This window comes from Triturus cristatus, chromosome 8 (assembly GCF_964204655.1).
Source record: "Triturus cristatus chromosome 8, aTriCri1.1, whole genome shotgun sequence".
Lineage (NCBI taxonomy): Eukaryota > Metazoa > Chordata > Amphibia > Caudata > Salamandridae > Triturus > Triturus cristatus.
This window is the reverse complement of record NC_140591.1, coordinates 145,842,806-145,862,128: the sequence shown is the minus strand read 5'-3', so window position 1 is coordinate 145,862,128 and position 19,323 is coordinate 145,842,806. Positions and strand designations below refer to the sequence as shown.

Sequence of the window (19,323 nt, the reverse complement as noted above, 5' to 3'; positions counted from 1 at the left end):
AGAGAGTAGTAGAGAGTGAGTGGTAGAGAGTAGTAGAGTGAGTAGTAGAGTGAGTAGTAGAGAGAGTAGTAGAGTGAGTAGTTGAGAGTGAGTAGTAGAGAGTAGTAGAGAGTAGTAGAGAGAGTGAGTAGTAGAGAGTAGTAGAGAGAGTAGTACAGAGTGAGTAGTAGAGAGTGATTAGTAGAGAGTAGTGGAGAAGCAGAGAGTGAGTAGTAGAGAGTAGTAGAGAGTGAGTAGTAGAGTGAGTAGTAGGGAGTAGTAGGGAGTAGTAGAGAGTGAGTAGTAGAGTGAGTAGTAGAGTGAGTAGTAGAGAGCAAGTAGTAGAGAGTGTGTAGTAGAGAGAGAGTAGTAGAGAGTAGTAGAGGGTGAGTAGTAGAGTGAGTAGTAGAGAGAGTAGTAGAGAGTAGTAGAGTAGTAGAGAGTGAGTAGTAGAGAGTGAGTAGTAGAGAGTGAGTAGTAGAGAGTAGTAGAAAGTGAGTAGCAGAGAGAGTAGTAGAGAGTAGTAGAGAGTAGTAGAGTGAGTAGTAGAGAGAGAGAGTAGTAGAGAATGAGTAGTAGAGAATGAGTAGTAGAGTGAGTAGTAGAGAGTAGTAGAGAGTGAGTAGTAGAGAGTAGTAGAGAGTAGTAGAGAGAGAGTAGTAGAGAGTGAGTAGTAGAGAGTGAGTAGTAGATAGTGAGTAGTAGAGAGAGTGAGTAGTAGAGAGAGTAGTAGAGAGTAGTACAGAGTGAGTAGTAGAGAGTGATTAGTAGAGAGTAGTGGAGAAGTAGAGAGTGAGTAGTAGAGAGTAGTAGAGAGTGAGTAGTAGAGTGCGTAGTAGGGAGTAGTGTAGAGTGAGTAGTAGAGTGAGTAGTAGAGAGCAAGTAGTGGAGAGTGAGTAGTAGAGAGAGTAGTAGAGAGTAGTAGAGTAGTAGAGAGTGAGTAGTAGAGTGAGTAGTAGAGAGTAGTAGAAAGTGAGTAGCAGAGAGAGTAGTAGAGAGTAGTAGAGAGTAGTAGAGTGAGTAGTAGAGAGTGAGTAGTAGAGAGAGAGTAGTAGAGAGAGAGTAGTAGAGAGTGAGTGGTAGAGAGTAGTAGAGTGAGTAGTAGAGTGAGTAGTAGAGAGAGTAGTAGCGTGAGTAGTTGAGAGTGAGTAGTAGAGAGTAGTAGAGAGTAGTAGAGAGTAGTAGAGAGTGAGTAGTAGAGAGAGTAGTAGAGAGGGAGTAGTAGAGAGAGTAGTGGAGAGAGAGTAGTAGAGAGTGAGTAGTAGAGTAGTAGAGAGTGAGTGGTAGAGCGTAGTAGAGAGTGAGTAGTAGAGAGTGAGTAGTAGAGAGTAGTAGAGTAGTAGAGAGTAGTAGAAAGTGAGTAGTAGAGAGTGAGTAGTAGAAAGTAGTAGCGAGTGAGTAGTAGAGAGTGAGTAGTTTAATTTAAAAGGAACACAATGAGGAGGTTAATTTTGCCATAGAAATTATGATTAGTGAGGAAAAAAGAAAAATTAGGGCACATTTTGAGTGACTTATCAAATCCTCTTCTATTTCATTAAAAAATTCTGACATGCTGAAACATGCACTTTCAATACCAGCAGCAGACTTCCCTGGTGAGCAGTAGCTTTACTACAGTGATCTAATGAGCAACTAGAGTGCTACCATTCAGAATTTATGGAAAATGTGGGACACATCTGAATGCCTTCTTGATGGAATCAAAGTAAACAAGCATTGAAAATGCAATAGGTCTCGCCCTCGTTTAAGTTAAAGCAATTCTGTTTGTAATTAGGTGGCTTTTTAGCTTTGCTTGTATTAGAGTTTTTCAAACTTTCATGTACATACCATGCATATGTATGCATATATGTATATGTTTGCATGAATTTATATTTATATAGATATGCAGATTATATTTATATGTTTATATATTCACTGAAAAAACCATAGGTTTCACACACGTTATAGTTACGAATTAGCATTTAAAAAACCTTGCAAATTCACTTAAAAAACCATAGGTTTCACACATGTTATAGTTAGCTGGACATTTCACTCGTAAAAAACCAATGAAATTCCCCCGTTACAGTTAGTGCAGGCATCTATAACTCACGCGACCGCAATCCTCTGCTGATGACGTCAGATATTACATCACTGTATTTAGACACTTATTTACCCATGTCTTCTTCCATTAATCTTTAGCTATACATATATTACAAATATTTATTTTTCATAAAGACACATATGTCATCAGTGATGTAATATCTGACGTCATCAGCAGAGGATTGCGGTCGCGTGAGTTATAGTTGCCTGCACTAACTATAACGGGGGAATTTCATTGGTTTTTTACGAGTGAAATGTCCAGCTAACTATAACATGTGTGAAACATATGGTTTTTTAAGTGAATATATATATATATATACTTTTTTAACTGAAAAAAACAAAGGTTAAAGGGATGTTATGGACAGCCCTCCACAACATCAAATACATGCTTGATGGTGCCCCTGCCCCTTCTACCAACAGGATCAGAAAATAAAATTAAAAAACCCTTGCAGGGCATTATAGGGTACTCCTTGCGTGGATCACTGATAATAAACGAGTGGCTCCTACTGCTCATTTATTGTGCCTTTCCTATTTATTTTAATTCATTTTTATTTGTTATGTTTTTGGGTGTCTCGGTCCAACCGGGGACATCCTCACTTTAATCATACTTTTGGGGCTGGGCTGCAGGAGGATCCCACTGGACCCCGGGGCCCATAAGGGATCCTAAGTCAGCAACCATCCTAGCGCCAGCAGGAGTCAGTCATTACCAATATGAATTTGACGCCGAGATATGGGGTCCCTGGAGCTTTAAAATGGCCCAGGGAGGGGTACAAGCGCCCTCCCTAATTGCTGTGTTTAATTTTCTATGGAAAATTAGACAGGGAAAATACACTGTGGTACCCCTTTGTTTCCCCAAATCTTTCCAGGAAAGAACAGAGGTAGATGACACTTTTTTGGGAAAGATTTGTAAAGATTCATCAAATGCAGCAAAGTTATATGCAATTACGTGTGGTGCCATTTGATGAGTCCTCACACATTTTTCACAAAAAGGGGCCTACTTTGTGTAGTTGTTAATGGAAATTTTCGGGGTGATCCGTCAAGCAGGGACTGAGAAAAGAGGGGTGGTGTTCAAAAAACGCTTGCAATGTCTAAGGGGTTTTGCAATTTTTAGACATCAGCTACAGCCCAAACCGCTGAATGGAACTACACCAAATTTGGCAGAATGCTTGATCTTGGACCAGAAAGAGAGCTTTTTATAATTTATTGCTAATCTTTTCAGCAGTTTAGGTGTTATTAAAGAGAGAAATGTATAGATATCTATGGACGTGGATCCTTCACGGATCCCCGGGTATCTGCGGATCTGAAGCTCAATTGGAAAAAACCTCACACACTCACACACCATACCCCCACAGCACACGCCCAAAGGTCGTGCGCAGCTTGGGGTTGGGTGCATGCGGGGGTTGGCTAAAAAGTGTTAGCTTGTATGTATGTATGAGGTATTTACATAGCGCAAGACTAAATGAAAGGTTCTATAGGGAGTTGTTATTTTATCCTGAAATTGAAAGAGAGCTATATCAGGAAAACAAAGTCAAAGAGAAATTTAAAAATTTTTTGATAAATTTTGAAGATTTGTGTGAATTAGTCAGACTTGACCTCAAATGTTTCTTGGTATGAGGTAAATAAAGTCCTTTTCCAAAGACGATTATTTTAATAATCTGTAAAATTTTCTTTTTGCATCATTGTCCCTGTTGAGATCATTATTGAACATAAGTCTGTTTCTTGTTTAAACCCTTGCATGTAAGAATGAGCTCCTTTCCTGTAAATCTTAGAAATCTGCAACAGGCATCTTTATCTGTGAGACCCACATGCCTGCCCAGACTCCAAAGAGCACCCTGGTGATGGCATAGTAGCTTTTCCAAGGATATTTGAAAGAATTGCATTGTCTTACTTTTGCAACAGTGTTTAAGAAAACATACAATTCATAGGCTATTTCAGTGAATTCATGTTGTGTTTCTGCTCTGAAAGAAGCAAGCTAGTTATTTTCAATTACATATATTCGCCATGGGCTGAGTCTGCTTAAAATTCAAGCACTCATCGCTCCGACTCCACCATTCTCCACCAACATGTCAGAAATCATTTTCACACATAGCTTTAAAACTCTGTTCTTCTCACCTGCGAATGCTGCCTGAGCATTTCCTGCCATGCGTTTCGTTTTTTTCGCATGTTGAGTTGTGATGGAACACGTTTCTCAATATCGCCGGGGCAGTAAGGTACATTAGGAACCTCTTTACACACTTTCTACCCTCTAACTTAATTTGATGACTTCATACAAACTAACCAAAGTGTGTGTAGTATTCTACAGATTATAATATTCAGATCCCTGACTTCATATGTTAGAACAGCCATGCAGGATCCAACAGAATGGGGCTGAGACTCAGTTCTTGCACATGAGGTCTGTGTCTAGGAGCCAGTGCCAGCTTTGTGCTGAGCTGCTGCTACAAACACTCAACAGAGACTTATTCCTTAGTGCTGCTATCTTCTGTCCTGAAGTTTGTTGTAGTGATACCTTTTATGCACCAGTTTGTGACAGCGCCAGAGATGATCAATACAATTCATCAATCCAGATTAATAATCTGTATTAGTCAACACCTATTTTCACTCTGGCTAGTCACTCCTTGTCAACTGCCCTATTGCCTTGTTGTGGAGGCAGACATTTGAGGCACAGTGCACTTGCCACTATAACTTCTTCTAGGATGAGGGCATTCACCTTGCACGCTCCCAACCATCTTCTGCCTTAACTACTGACTTTTGAGTGAATGTTGTTCTAGATTCAGGGCTAAAAACGCAACTGAAAAATGGGTTCCAGAACTAGCTCTATGCCTGCTCCGTCACTCCTCCATCAGATTGGGGGAGAGGATGTAGCCTTAAGGCTAGGAATATTGACCTCGAAGCGGGGGAACCGGGTTCGAGTCTCGGCAAGGACACTCAACATCCTGTGATTCTGGGCAAATCACATAATCTCCCCGTGCCTAACAAAAATGAATGACCTTTGGGTCAAGTTCGCGCTATATAAAATTCCGAAGAAAAAAAAAATTCTGAATGATGAAAAGAGATTTTCAAACACACCTCTCTGACTGACACCAGATCTGTGCTTATCCTCCTGAAACATTTCAGGAGTTAAACAAACTAATACAAAGAATAGAACACCCTAAACCTAATACAAATTACTTGATATGTATAAAATAAATCGATGAAACCCATTCTTGTGGAAAGCTAACCATCTAAACAAGCACTGGCAAAGCCACTGCGCTTGCCTTTGTGACCTATTGGCTGTGCAAATGGTTTTTAGCCATGCTGCACATCTCTGGATACAAAATGAAGCACCCACTTTTATTTCTTTTAGTTAACGATCTGAGTTGGATCAGTAATTAAAAAGAAAATTAATAAACCCAAAGCATATTTCAATGTGAGGAGAAGGGAGAGCAACACAGGGGACTGTGGAGGAAGCAGAAGCAACATGGAGGTAGGCAAGGCAATGCTGAAGCAATGTGGGAGCCATAAGGAACATGAGGAATGCAGAAGCAACACAGAGGAGGAGGGGGGGGGGTGATAGGCAAGCAACATAGGGGTTGGGAAAAGCAACATGGACGGCGGGGGTGAGGGTTTCAGAAGATCGGAGAAAGAGAAGGAGGGTGCGGGTGGGGCGCAGGAACACATAGGGCACAGGTAGGAAATGGGGAGATGCACACAGGCGAGCGCAACAGGAAGGGGGAGGAGAGAAGCAACAGGTGACAAAAAGCAATTTGGCGTGCAGGGGAAGCGAAGTACACAAGGGAGGCAGCTCAAAAACATGTGCACTGCCATGGAGTGCTTAACACTAAAGGAAAAAGTAGTGCTTGGAAAGCACAGATGCCAGCTAATCAAAGAGATGGACAAACACATGATTGACAAGCTGGACACGAATAAGAGGAGGCAAGTGAGAGTGACAGGAAAATCAACTAATTATAATGAATGGGTGGGTCCCAAGCCCCTGCATGTTCTTCATAAGTTACAATATGCCTCACAATGGACAGAGAATGCACTAATAGGCTCAACCTAAAAACTAAATGAAACTACAAAGTGAGCAACTTATGTTGCCATATTTCTCACGCTCTCTCAGCCTCACTCTCTCTGTCTCGGCCTTCTTATGTGGATCAGATATTATTCAACATCCTTCTGTCCTGCATGCCAACAAAGAAGAAGAATGTCATAGTATTTTTAATGGAAGCACAGATCTTGTGACAGAGATTCAAACTCATGATTAGAATAAAGTGTTCTCAATGGTAACAGATGTTGGCCAAAGTGGCAAAAGGATTTAGGCTCTCATCATGATCATGCCCAAATCAACGGTTTGCTCACAAGTGTTATCAATGTCTCAGACATGAAAAGATTTAGGGCCATATGTAGGTGGGCTAATACCGGTCGGTAACGGCCGAAAATCTGCTAATTTCCCGTTACCAACAGGTATTTAGCCCTTTGCGATGTAGGAGGCTGGATTTAAGGATTCGGTAATTTACCGATTCCTTAATTTAAGGAATCGGTAAATTACTGAATCCTTAAATCCTATGTAGGGTGCACTCAAGTGAGTGCATTTTTGGTTTAAGGATTCGTTATTTACCACCAACTACAAGTTGGTGGTAAATACCGAATACCTTTTAAAAAGCAATTTTGTGCTTTTTTAAAAGTGCCATGTGGCAGACATACATGCCCCTAGGGCATGTATGTGCGCCACATGTGCACACATGCACGATTCAGGGGTGCAACAGGGTGTCAATGTGACACCCTGCCACCCTTGAATATGCTCCCCCTATTACCGATTCGGTATTTACCGAATCGGTAATAGTGAATGGCTTCCCATTCATTCCAGGCCCATAGGAATGAATGGGAAGGTATTCCTTATTACCGATTCGGTAAATACCGAATAGGTAATAACGAATATTACCGAATAGGTAAAATGTACCGATTGTTTACCTACATTCTATTTACCGATTCTTAAATACCGAATCGGTAAAATTCGGTATTTAGGAATCGGTAATTAGAAATTACCTACATATGGCCCCTAGTCTTTGAGATTTTGCCTCCCTTTACTGTTAGCCCCACCTTTGCCACCCAGAGAAAAATCATTGGATTTTATAATGCTTAGGATGAGATGTTTATGCTGGAAGGAAATCTCAATATACATTGGACATGGGCTCGCAAAATTAAGTTAGATGTTAGGCATTAACGTTACCTGTTAGTGCAACAATTTATGTTTGATGTGATTGCTGTGGAAAGATATATTATTTTAGTAATAAATTAAATGTCTAGTGGCTTAAGATGAGTGATGAAGGCAATAGGATGTTTTTTCCCACTGGTTCTAATGCAATGAGAAGAAGATGGTATTAAGTGAAAACTGAGAAGCACACCATTGAGATCATCTGTGTGTGTTACAGGAACCTCTTTGTTCATACTGGAACTCCACTCCTTTCTGGCTGGAAGCCTTCTCATGCCCCTGGGTTTAGGTTCAGTGTTAGAACCGTACACTTCAGAGTCTTTAGTCCAACCACACCAGTACCAGCTAAGATATCGATTTGCTATGCCAGGTTCCCCTTGACTCTTCTAAATTTCAGTCCACTTAATAGTAGTTTCTGGGGCTCACAGACTATTAATCTTTGCACTAAACACTTTTGGTCTTTTAAAAAGCATGAAGCGGAATTTTCCGGGGAAACCAGAGAAGAGCATAATAACATGTGTAAAAAGCATGTCTGCTCTTCATATGGACCCATTTTGTTTCAAGACTGAAAGCACCCAGACCACAACACATTTGAAGTCATCACCTCAGTGCATGCTTCTGACAATGTGTTAGCCTTCAGATTATTCCTAAATGTAGCCAGCTATATATATGACCATATTAAGCCGTATATCGGCATAAATAAATTAATAATTTAACCTGGTTGGCTAGACATATAATTGTTTCTAAAGTATCAATTTATTTATGCCGATATATGGCTTAATATGGTCAGAAGCGCAGCCAACCTGGTTTTAGGTTTTAAGTTTTAAGTTTGTCTTCAAAATCATGTCATATAGACTAATATATTGAATGATACACTTAATGAACTTGTATGTATTTACATCTGAAATGCACCATTTCAAAATGGCACTCATGTTATGAATTGAAAAGTTGGTCCCTTCTTGATTTCTATGCTCCATGATTACGCTTTTTAAACATGCCCCTTTCGATGTGTTATCAACACCGAAGAAGGCTAATCGCCGAAACGCGTCTGTTTGTTTGCTGTGAGCCGTTAAAATAAAGAACGATTTTCAATGTCCCCCGTGAGTGCGGTAATTTCTTCAGAAAGGAGAAGAATATTGAGCTGCAGATTGTTAGCGGTTTCCACTACCGCAAACCGCACCCGCCCGAGAGTGCTTCGTATGGAGTAAACAGTGGAGATCGAGCGAGGATATATATATATATATATATATATATATATATATATATATATATACATATATATATATATATATGAAACAACCAAACACGTTAAACGTGTAGAACAGAGAGCACTCCAAGCAAAATCCAGGAAAGATGTTTCTTATAGCATAAATGCTTTATTTAGCAAGTTCCCCCCCCTTTTTCCCCCGAAACGCTGACAGACCCGTTTCGCCGACTGGCTTTTTCAATGTATATATATTTATTTTTAATTTATATATATATCACCTACTGGCGGTTGCCAATAGGTAGTTATAGTTAGAACCTAGTTTCCATAGGAAAAGCGTTTTTTGAATTGCCAATAACTTTGGCGCCCTTTGACGAATCTTCACAAAATTTTCAAAACTAAAGGTTCACTCAGGTCAGCTTCTGTCTTGAACGTTTTGGGGTGATTTGTCAAGGGGGGGCCAAGAAAAAAGGGGGTTCCATATCATGTTTTCCCCATGTTCATTTCTATAGGAAACTTTAAACACGGCTATAGCCTGAACTGCTGAACGGAATTACACCAGATTTGACAGAGAGATAGCTCTTGGTCCAGAAAGCACGCTTTTTTAAAAATGTTGTAAATCCGTTCAGTAGTTTTTGAGATATTTAAAGAATTACAGATATCAATTTAAAAAAATTGTGAGATCTGATTGGCTGAGCCCTCCCGAGCACGAGCTTGCCTCTGATTGGCTGTCAACACTTCAAACCAGCAAGTGTTGGCAGTCAACTTGTGACTCGGCACAAGGAGAAGGAAAGAGGTGAGTGAAACATTAAAAAAGAAGAAAAGGGGGCAGGGTAAACACAACCTGAACCCTTAGGCCTGGTCAGGGGGTCCCACAGAGACCCCCAGGGTCAAAACAAGCATTTCAAAAAAATTTGGCCCGGATTCACGCACCCGGCGCAACTACTGCTCCCGCGTTTTGTTCATTAAAGCACTTGGGTGGGCCAGGTCCCGGAAGCATTGCTGATGTATGTCTTTGTTTGTAAATGCGTGGGGGGCTCCATCCCCCCCACACTGCCCCGGGGACCACCATCTCCCCGGGGCTTTATTTGTAAATGCGTGGGGGGGCTCCTTCCCCCCCAAGCCCCGGGGACTGCCACCTCCCCGGGGCTTAAATAAAATTCCAAAAAGTGTGGTGGGGGTACCTGCTCCTCCCCACACTGCCCCCGGGACCACCACCTCTCCGGGGCTTCATTTAAATACGGGCGTCTGATACGGACCCACAGCCCCTGAGACCACCGCCTTCCTGGGGCAATGCACATGATGGGAGGGGGGGGCCACGTGGCACCCCTCCTGGAGCCCTCGCTGGCCCTGGGGACCGCCAGGGCCGGCTCCTGCAATGTACCGGGGAGCCCACCGGGGACACTGCAGTTTGCTATGGCAGGGCGGGAGCCAACTCTGCTTTGCTTCGCAGAAGCGAGACCAGGAAACCTGCTCTCGCTTCAACGAAGCAAAGCAGAATTGCTTTTGGTCAAGGAATGCCGGCTCCCGCAGAAAGCCGGGAGCCGGCTGGGACCACGGGGGCATTGGGGTTCCCCCGTGGTCCCCAACGTGTGTCCAGGCCCCAGGGGATGGGGTGCCCGGGGCCATGATTGGCCCAGGGGATGCGGGCCACATGGCCCCCTCCCGGTAAATTTAATAAAAACATTATTTAAAAGGAAGGCCGGCCCCGGGGGATTGAGTCCCTGGGGCCATAATAGGCCTGAGGAGGGGGCCACGTGATCCCCTTCCCAAAAAAGTTTTTAAAAGAGGGCTGGCCAGGCCCCGGGGATTGGGTCCCCGGGGCCATAATTGGCCTCTGGAGGGGGGCCAAGCAGCCCCTCCTGAATTTTCTTTTTTAAAACAACAAGGCTGCCAGGTCCTGGGGGATGGGGTCCCTGGCTCCAAAAGTGGCCCATGGAAGGGGAGCCACGCGGCCCCCTCCCAAAAAATACCAAAAATAAAACATATAAAAAAGAAACTGGCAACTCGCCGGATTGCAGAGAGGGGGTCCGAGGCCACTCCCCTTTTTACACCACTCTGCAAACACGCCTCTTGGGACACTGCTGGTGGAGCGATGAGGTCCTCTTGTGTCCTGAGGACCTCAAGACACAAGTGGACTTCATCCCCTGAGCAGCAGTGCGCCAGGAACAGAGTTTGCAGAGTGGTGTAAAAAGGCGGTGTGGCCTCGGACTACTCTCAACAATCCAGGTGTGTGGCGCTTACTGGAGGTACCTGGTGGGCTAGTTGGCCCCCAGGGACCCTCAGAATTCAAGCAGACTTAATTTCCCAACTTAGAACGTGCCAGGGGGTGAGTTTGCAGAGTGGTGGGGAAAGGGGGCATGGCCTTTGTCCACCTCTCAGCAATCCCACTGTGTGGGGCTTACTGGAGGTAAGAGGTAGGCTAGTTAGCCCCTAAATAACCCCCAGCAGCGAAGGGGACTTCAATCCCAATCCAAGAGCGCGCCAGGGAGCGAGTTTGCAGAGTGGTGGGCAAAAGGGGCATTGTCTGCTATGAGAATTTAGCAATCTTGCTGTGTGGGACTTACTGGGGTTAATAGGAGGGGCAGTTGGCCCCCAAGGATGTGCTTGTTACCTCTATTAAGTCCCACACAGTGGGATTGCTAAAACGTCTTTGGAGGCCCCTTTCTCCACCACTCTGCAAGCGCATCTCCTGGCAGACTATGGGATAGGGGATGACGTCCAATTTACTCCTGCGGACCTTTGGGGGCCGGGAAGCCCTCCTGGTACCTCCTGTAAGTCCTACACAACGGAATTCCTGAGCGCTGGTCTGAGGCCAAGCACCCTTTCTCCACCACTCTGCAAACGCAACTACTAGTTAAAGAAGTGTTTGCAATGTAATAGGTTTCGCATTTGCAAGAATTTGAGCTATTGGCGTTGTAAATGCAAACGTTTTTACTAATGTTTTTTGGAGTGGAGTGGATGTACGTTGTGTGTAGTGGAATTATGTGGTATGTTGTGCAGTGAAATTATGTGGATAGAAAGTATTTGGCATTTAGTGTATAGGAATTATGTAGAGTGGGATTATATGTTATGGAGAGTAATTATGTGGTATGGTAGTCTGTGTTGTGGAGTGGTAACTTCAGGTTTAGTCTTCCTTGTTTCCACAGAAGCTCAGCTGTGAACTCAGTGAGACAAAAAAAGAAGGAATCACTGAGGAGCACTTGTGGATCTAGTCAGAAGTATGAGCAGGGCCACTGGAATTATTTGACTGTTTGGCTGCACCGACTTTCGCACAATTATACATTTCAGCATTAGCCACATAATTTATCATCTGCTCCTTAATCTGATATTTTGAACAAACAAAAAGCCTTGTTTCTAGCTCAAATGGCTCAAACGTTACCAAAAATACAGCGACAAGTGTTACAGCGTGGTGGAAGGCCCTCTGCAAACCTAGAAGGGTCACCTGGTACTTTTTGCTAAATGTGGGTGTTAAATTGGTACTAATGGTGTGCAAGCCACTCTTGCCTCTTTCTGAATTTCTGTTGCTTCTTTCTACACATTTCTTTCTTTTTCTGCACTTCTCATTCCTCTTTCTGCACCTCATTTGCTTCTTTCTGCACCTCATTTGCTTCTTTCTGTACCCCTCGTGCCTCTTTCTGCACCCTTCTTCCCTCTTTCGGCACCTCTCTTGCCTTTTTCTGTACCCCACTTATGTCTCTGCACCCTTTTTGCCTCTTTCTGCACCTCTGCTCCTTCTTTCTGCACTTCTCTTGTTTCTTTCTGCACCTGTCTTGCTTCTTTCTGCACCCCTCTTGCCACTCTCTCCACCCCTCTTCCCTCTTTCACTTATGTTGCTTCTTTCTGCAATTATCTTGCTTCTTTCTGCACGTCACGTGCCTTTCTGTATCCTCTATTGCCTCTTTCTGCAGTTCTCTTGCCTCCTTCTGCACTTAATTTGCCTCTTTCTGTAACTCTCTTGCCTCTTTCTGCACCACTCTTGCCTCTTTCTGCACCTCAATTGCTTCTTTCTGCACCCCGTTTGCCTGTTTCTGCACCCCACTTCCCTCTTTGTGCAACTCTCTTGCCTCTTTCTACAGCTCTCTTCTCTCTTTCTGCACCACTCTTGCCTCTTTCTGTACCTCTGTTCCTTCATCTTCTTCACCTGTCTTGTCTCTTTCTGTACCCTTTGTGCCTCTTTCACCACCTCTCTTACCTCTTTCTGTGCCCCTCTTTTCTCTTTCAGCACCTCTCTTGCCTCTTTCTACACCCCTGTTTCCTTTTTCTGCACCATTCCTGCCTGTTTCTGTACCTCTGTTGCCTCTTTCTGCACTTTTCTTGCTTCTTTCTGCACCTCATTTGCTTCTTTCTGCACCTCATTTGCTTCTTTCTGTATCCCTCTTCCCTCTTTCGGCACCTCTCTTGCCTTTTTCTGTACCACACTTATGTCTCTGCACCCTTTTTGCCTCTTTCTGCACCTCTGCTCCTTCTTTCTGCACTTCTCTTGTTTCTTTTTGCACCTGTCTTGCTTCTTTCTGCACCCCTCTTGCCACTCTCTCCACCCCTCTTCCCTCTTTCACTTATGTTGCTTCTTTCTGCACTTATCTTGCTTCTTTCTGCACCTCACGTGCCTTTCTGTACCTCTATTGCCTCTTTCTGTACCTCTGTTCCTTCTTCTTCACCTGTCTTGTCACTTTCTGCACCCTTCGTGCCTCTTTCAGCACCTCTCTTGCCCCTTTCTGTGCCCCTCTTTTCTCTTTCTGCACCTCTCTTGCCTCTTTCTACACCCCTGTTCCCTCTTTCTGCACCTTTCCTGCCTGTTTCTGCACCTCTCTTGCCTCTTTCTGTACCTCTGTTGCCTCTTTCTGCACCTTTCCTGCCTCTTTCTGCACCTCTCTTCCCTCTTTCAGTACCTCTGTTGCCTCTTTCTGCACTTTTCTTTCTGTACCCTTCGCGCCTCTTTCAGCACCTGATACTTCTTTCTGCACTTCTCTTCCTTCTTTCATTGCCCCTCCTGCCTCTTTCTGTACCTCTCATGTCTCTGTGCACTCCTCCTACCCTTTTCTGCACCCCTCTTGTCTCTTTTTGAACCTCTGTTGATTCTTTCTGCACTGCTCTTGCTTCTTTCTGCACCTTACTTGCCTCTTTCTGGACTTCTCTTGCTTCTTTCTACTCCACTGTTGTTTCTTTCAACAATTATATTGCCTCTTTCTGCACTTCTCTTCTTTCTGCACTACTCCTGCCTCTTTCTGTACCTCTGTTGCTTCTTTCTGCACTTCTCTTGCCTCTTTTTGCATCCTTTGTGCCTCTTTCAGCACCTCTGTTACTTCATCTGCACTTCTCTTTCTTCTTTCTGCACCCCTCGTGCCTCCTTCTGCACCTCTGTTGCTTCTTTCTGCACTTCTCTTGGTTCTTTCTGCACTGCTCTTTCCTCTTTCTGGATCCCTCCTGCTTATTTGAGCACCTCTTTTGCTTCTTTCTGTACCTCTCTCTCCTCTTTCTGCACCCCTCTTGCCTCTTTCTGCACTCCTCTTTTTCTCTTTCTGCACCTCTCTTGCCTCTTTCTGTACCTCTGTTGTCTATTTCTGCACTTCTCTTGCTCTTTCTGCACCATTTGTGCCTCTTTCAGCACCTCTGTTGGTTCCTTCTGCACTGCTCTTGCTTCTTTCAGCACCTCACTTGCCTCTTTCTGCACTTATCTTGCTTCTTTCGACACCCCTGTTGCTTCTTTCAGCAATCCTCTTGCCACTTTCTGCACTTCTCTTCCTTCTTTCTGCACCCCTCTTGCCTATTTCTGTACCTCTCGTACCTCTTTGTGCACCTCTCCTACCTCTTTCTGCACCCCTCCTGCCTCTTTTTGTACTTCTCTTGCCTCTTTCTGTACCTCTTTTGCCTCTTTCTGCACTTCACTTGCTTCTTTCTGCACCTCTCTTGCCTCTTTCGGCACCTCTGTTGCTTCTTTCTGCACTTCTCTTGCCTCTTTCTGCAACTCTGCGCTAGAAGTAGTTTTTAGCCCCCTGCCCTATTACGTATTAGAGCCTTGCAGGGGGATCATGCCAATCACAGGGTTACCTCAACCCATAGTGTACCCTAGTGTATGTAGGTGTTTTTACTGTATTCTAAGTGTCTTTCAGCATAGCACTGGCTTTGGGCCTAGCTAGTCAGAGTCAGTTAACACCAGTACCAGCAGCAAAATGTTGGGGGCACAGGATGACTTTGCAACAAGGCCTCTTTCTGCACCTCTGTTGGTTCTTTCTGCATATGTCTTACTTCTTTGTGCCCTTTTCTTTGTCTTTCTGGACTTCTGTTGCCTCTTTCTGCATTTCTCTTGCTTCTTTCTGTGCCTTTCTTCCTCTTTCTGCACGTCTTACCTTTGTAGACATAGTTAGAAATTAGCAATTAAAAAAACTTTGAAATGCACAGAAAAAACCATAGGTTTCAGGGACGTTGTAGTTAGAAATTAGCATTTTAAAAAGCTTTGAAATTTACTGGAAAAAACCATTGGTTTCAGGGTCGTTATAGTTAGAAATTATCATTTAAAAAACCTTTGAAATTCACTGAAAAAACCATAGGTTTCAGGGACATTATAGTTAAAAAAACCTTTGAAATTCACTGAAAAAAAACATAAATTTCAGGGACGTTATAGTTAGAAATTAGCATTTAAAAAACCATAGAAATTCAATGAAAAAACCACAGGTTCCAGGGACGTTATAGTTAGTTGAACATTTCACTCGTACAAAACCAGAGAAATTGATCCATTATAGTTAGTTGAGCTAACTATAACTCGCGCCCCCACGATGCACTGCTGATGACGTCACATATTACATCAGTCATGATATGGTCAGTGACATCACTGATGACATCACTGATGACATCTCAAATGACATCACTGATGACATCATCCATGTGATATTCTGATGCACCTCCTCATACCCTAATATAACCATGGATACACCCACTATAAAATACAGACTACCATTTTCAAAACCATAGACACACCAATATCAGTTACTACATACCCACTCACCGATCCCTAGGTCTACACACATATCCACTCATTCACCCATACAGTCACTCATACATGCAGTCACTCATCCATACTGTACTATCATATGCACTCATACACCTATACAGACACTCACACACCGCCACTCATCCATAGAGTTTTACACACACCTAGTCATTCACACAGTTTAGTCACTAACCCATGCATTCAGTAAGACATGTTTAATCACTCACTTATACAGTCAGTCAGTCATGCACCTACTAAATCATCCATTCAGATACTCATACACCCACTCATTCTTCAATACACCTTGGCATTTATATAAAAGATATTTAAACTTTACAGAAACAGTCACTGGATGATGTCATCAGTGATGTCACTGACCATGTCATGAATGATGTAATTTTCTGATGTCATCAGCAGTGCATTGCAGGGGCGCGAGTTATAGTTAGCTCAACTAACTATAACGACCAAATTACTCTGGTTTTGTACGAGTGAAATGTCCAATTAACTATAACGTCCCTGAAACCTGTGTTTTTTTCAGTGCATTTCTATGGTTTTTTAAATGCTAGTTTCTAACTATAACATCCCTGAAACCTGTGTTTTCAGTGAATATATATATTCCAACACTCGTTTCCGCAAGAGACCCGAGCCACTTGGCGATGGCGGGCCGTGGCGGGGTCGTGAACCCCTACAAATTCACAAAAGCATTGTCCCAAAATCCAAAAGAACAACACAACATGGCCCAGACTTCTTTCAGCATGTTAATTTATTTTGGCAATACCACTCTACACATCCGCTCCTTGCTCACGCTCCAAAACGCGTAAAGTGGTATTGCCTAAATAAATTAACACGCTGAAAGAAGTCAGGGCCATGGTGTGTTGTTCTTTTGGATTTTGGGACAACGGGTTGTGAATATATAAAAGAGGGTATAACATAGGAACCCAGTATGTTATTGATAACATTGGATATTGCCAGTTTGTACACCTCTATAAATCATGTGAAAGGCTTAGAAGCAATTAGCTTCTTCTTGGTAAGAGACCATTGAAATATCGGAAGCACAATGAGATGCTGATGGAACTGACTGAATTTTGTTTAACGCATAACATCTTTGTATTTTCTGGACAAATTTATTTGTAAAAACAAGGTACGGCGATGGGCATGTGCTTCGCCCCCAGTTACGCGAACTTGTTCGTGGGCTGGTGGGAGAAGCACGTGGCCTGGACCTGTACCAATGAGAAATGGATGGACAACATCGCTCTGTGGACGCGGTACATTGATGACTTGTTCATCTTGTGGCGTGGTCCGCAGAGCGATGCAGAAGAGTTCATTAAAGCTCTGAATATCAACAACCAGAATTTACAATTCACAAGCTGCATTAGCAAGGAGGAGGTAGTTTATCTAGACTTGAGGGTGTATATAGAAGGAAACAACATAGAAACAGCACTCTATCGAAAACCGACGGCAGGGAACACCATCCTGCATGCAGGGAGCGGTCACCCAAGAAGTGTAGTTAACAATATACCCCTAGGAGAGTTTCTTAGAATGAAACGCAATTGCTCTACCACCCTAGAATATAACAAAGCGGTCAGTCAGGCCAAATCAAGATTTAAAAAAAGAGGCTATTGCAAAGGCATCCTAGACAAAGCTGAATTTCAATGTAATTCCATAGAGAGACAACATTTACTCGTGGATAAGGAGAAATGCAAAGATGAAAAAATCAGGATTATCACCAATTTCACTGAGAAATCTTCACAAGTGTTTCAAATTCTCAGAAGGAATTGGAGGATATTAAAATCTGACCATGTAGTGGGAAACAAATTAACTGACAATCCCCTAGTAACATATAGAAGAGGGAATTCCCTAAAAGATCATTTGGTGAAAAGCCATTACCTACCCAAAAAGAAGAAACCAATATCCATCAAGGGTTTCTTCCCTTGCATGAAATGCAAAGCATGCAAAAATAGCCACAAAGTAAAAGATTACCAGATACCAGGAAAGAAAGGAAGAACCCCGATTTCAAAGCTTTTAAATTGCAATTCAGAGTATACGGTTTATTGTTTGGTGTGCCCATGTGGTAAGCAATATGTGGGCAGTACGATCCACCCCACGAAGAAAAGAATCCTAGAACATCTTAGGGCGATAAACAATAGGGATCATAATTATCCCGTTGCACGCCACTTTGAGATGGAACACAACAGCAATAGCAATCTTCTCACGTTCTTCTGTCTAGATCAGATTGTGAAATCTGAGAGGGGAGGAGATCGTGTGAGGAAATTGCGTATACTGGAATCCAAATACATTATCAAAATGCAAACCAAAACACCTAAAGGACTCAATAATGAAGAAGAAATGTGGGTCCATATAGGCTAAAGATGGGGTTCTACCGAGTCAAAGTAACAGGGTGATCTTATGAGTTGAAATTACTGTAATTTGGCTATTTAACAACCATTTTCACTCAAAACAGTGGGTACGTGTACATATAAACGATGCATATATGTATACATATGGGATTGTCAATATAATGAAATCTGTTTTATGATTGCTAATTTTTATGCCCTTTGGAAACAAAGTTATGCAGATGAATCTGAGTAATAGCTAGCCCATACAGGGCACAATAGAACAAAGTAAGACGGCCGACAATGTTAACACTTAAAGTTCGAAAGTGTGAAAGTAATTGTCACGTTCTGCCTATTCAAAACGGAAAGTAATATACTTTAAGATGGTGAATTATCATATACATAAAAGGAAAATGATGTTTTAATGTATGATAACATTGGCAGTTTTGATAGGATGGAATGCATTGGTTTGCTTCATTAAGTAGAAACCAAGTCAAAATGACTCTTGTAAGATGGCCGCCGCAGTAACGATAATTTTGTTTTCATATTTTTTTTGTGCTTTCTTTTGTTTTTATTACCATTTGAAATCACGAATCACTTTCTATTTTTATGAATTGTATGGCACAACTTTATTTAAAATTCACATTGTGAAGTTGTTGAGTAGACACTGACGAAGGCGGTCATGCCGAAACGCGTTTGTCGACTTAATGCAGTAAAGGACGCTAATAAATTGAAAACTTGCTTGTAAAACGCAGATGGCTCCTGAGTGCGCTCTATTGGAAAAACTATTTCGATGAGCGAACCTATGGTATGGGATTTAATTGCGCAAACCTCCATGCGCTGAGCAGCACCCGTGGCGTTGAGGAGCAGCGGCTGGTGGACCTGTGTTTGTTGATATATACATATATATATATATATATATATATATATATATATATATATATATATATATATATCAAGGCTCGTAGGGTTGTCCATACTTCAAGCAGCACTCAACGCGGTTTAACTTGTCCCCTTTCCAAGCCTTATTGGTATACAGGCAGCTTTCCTCAGTATTCTCACCGGCACACAACCAAAGCCTTACGCGTTTCGTTACACAACTTCTTCAGAGGCATATCGGTTGAAAGAGACAGTCCGGGCCACACCTCCTCTTTTATACCAAATCATACGCTGATATGCAGCTGCTCTGTATGAGCATGTACGTCTAGGTTTTCTGGGATTTGTAGTCCATATTTTATCCACAAATGGATGCCTCCTATAATGAATGCCCAATCAAAGCTCACCTTGAGCCCCAAGGGAAGGTGCACTGCTAGATCCGAAAATCGCGCTCCACTATTGAGTCCTTGTTAGGACCCGTGGCCCCCTCAGTCCTGGGGCGGTGCTTGCTTCGCAGCTGGACTGCCGCGTGTAAGATCAAGGCTCGTAGGGGTGTCCATACTTCAAGCAGCACTCAACGCGGTTTAACTTGTCCCCTTTCCAAGCTTTATTGGTATACAGGCAGCTTTCCTCAGTATTCTCACCGGCACACAACCAAAGCCTTACGCGTTTCGTT

General features: G+C 42.9%; 1 protein-coding gene across 1 annotated transcript in view; it reads right to left on the bottom strand.

The window, feature by feature from the left end:
• LOC146801703 (cell surface glycoprotein CD200 receptor 1-A-like) overlaps positions 1-19,323 on the bottom strand; it is a 281,333-nt gene that overhangs the window by 228,344 nt on the left and 33,666 nt on the right. The gene's annotated exons all lie outside the window — the stretch shown is intronic.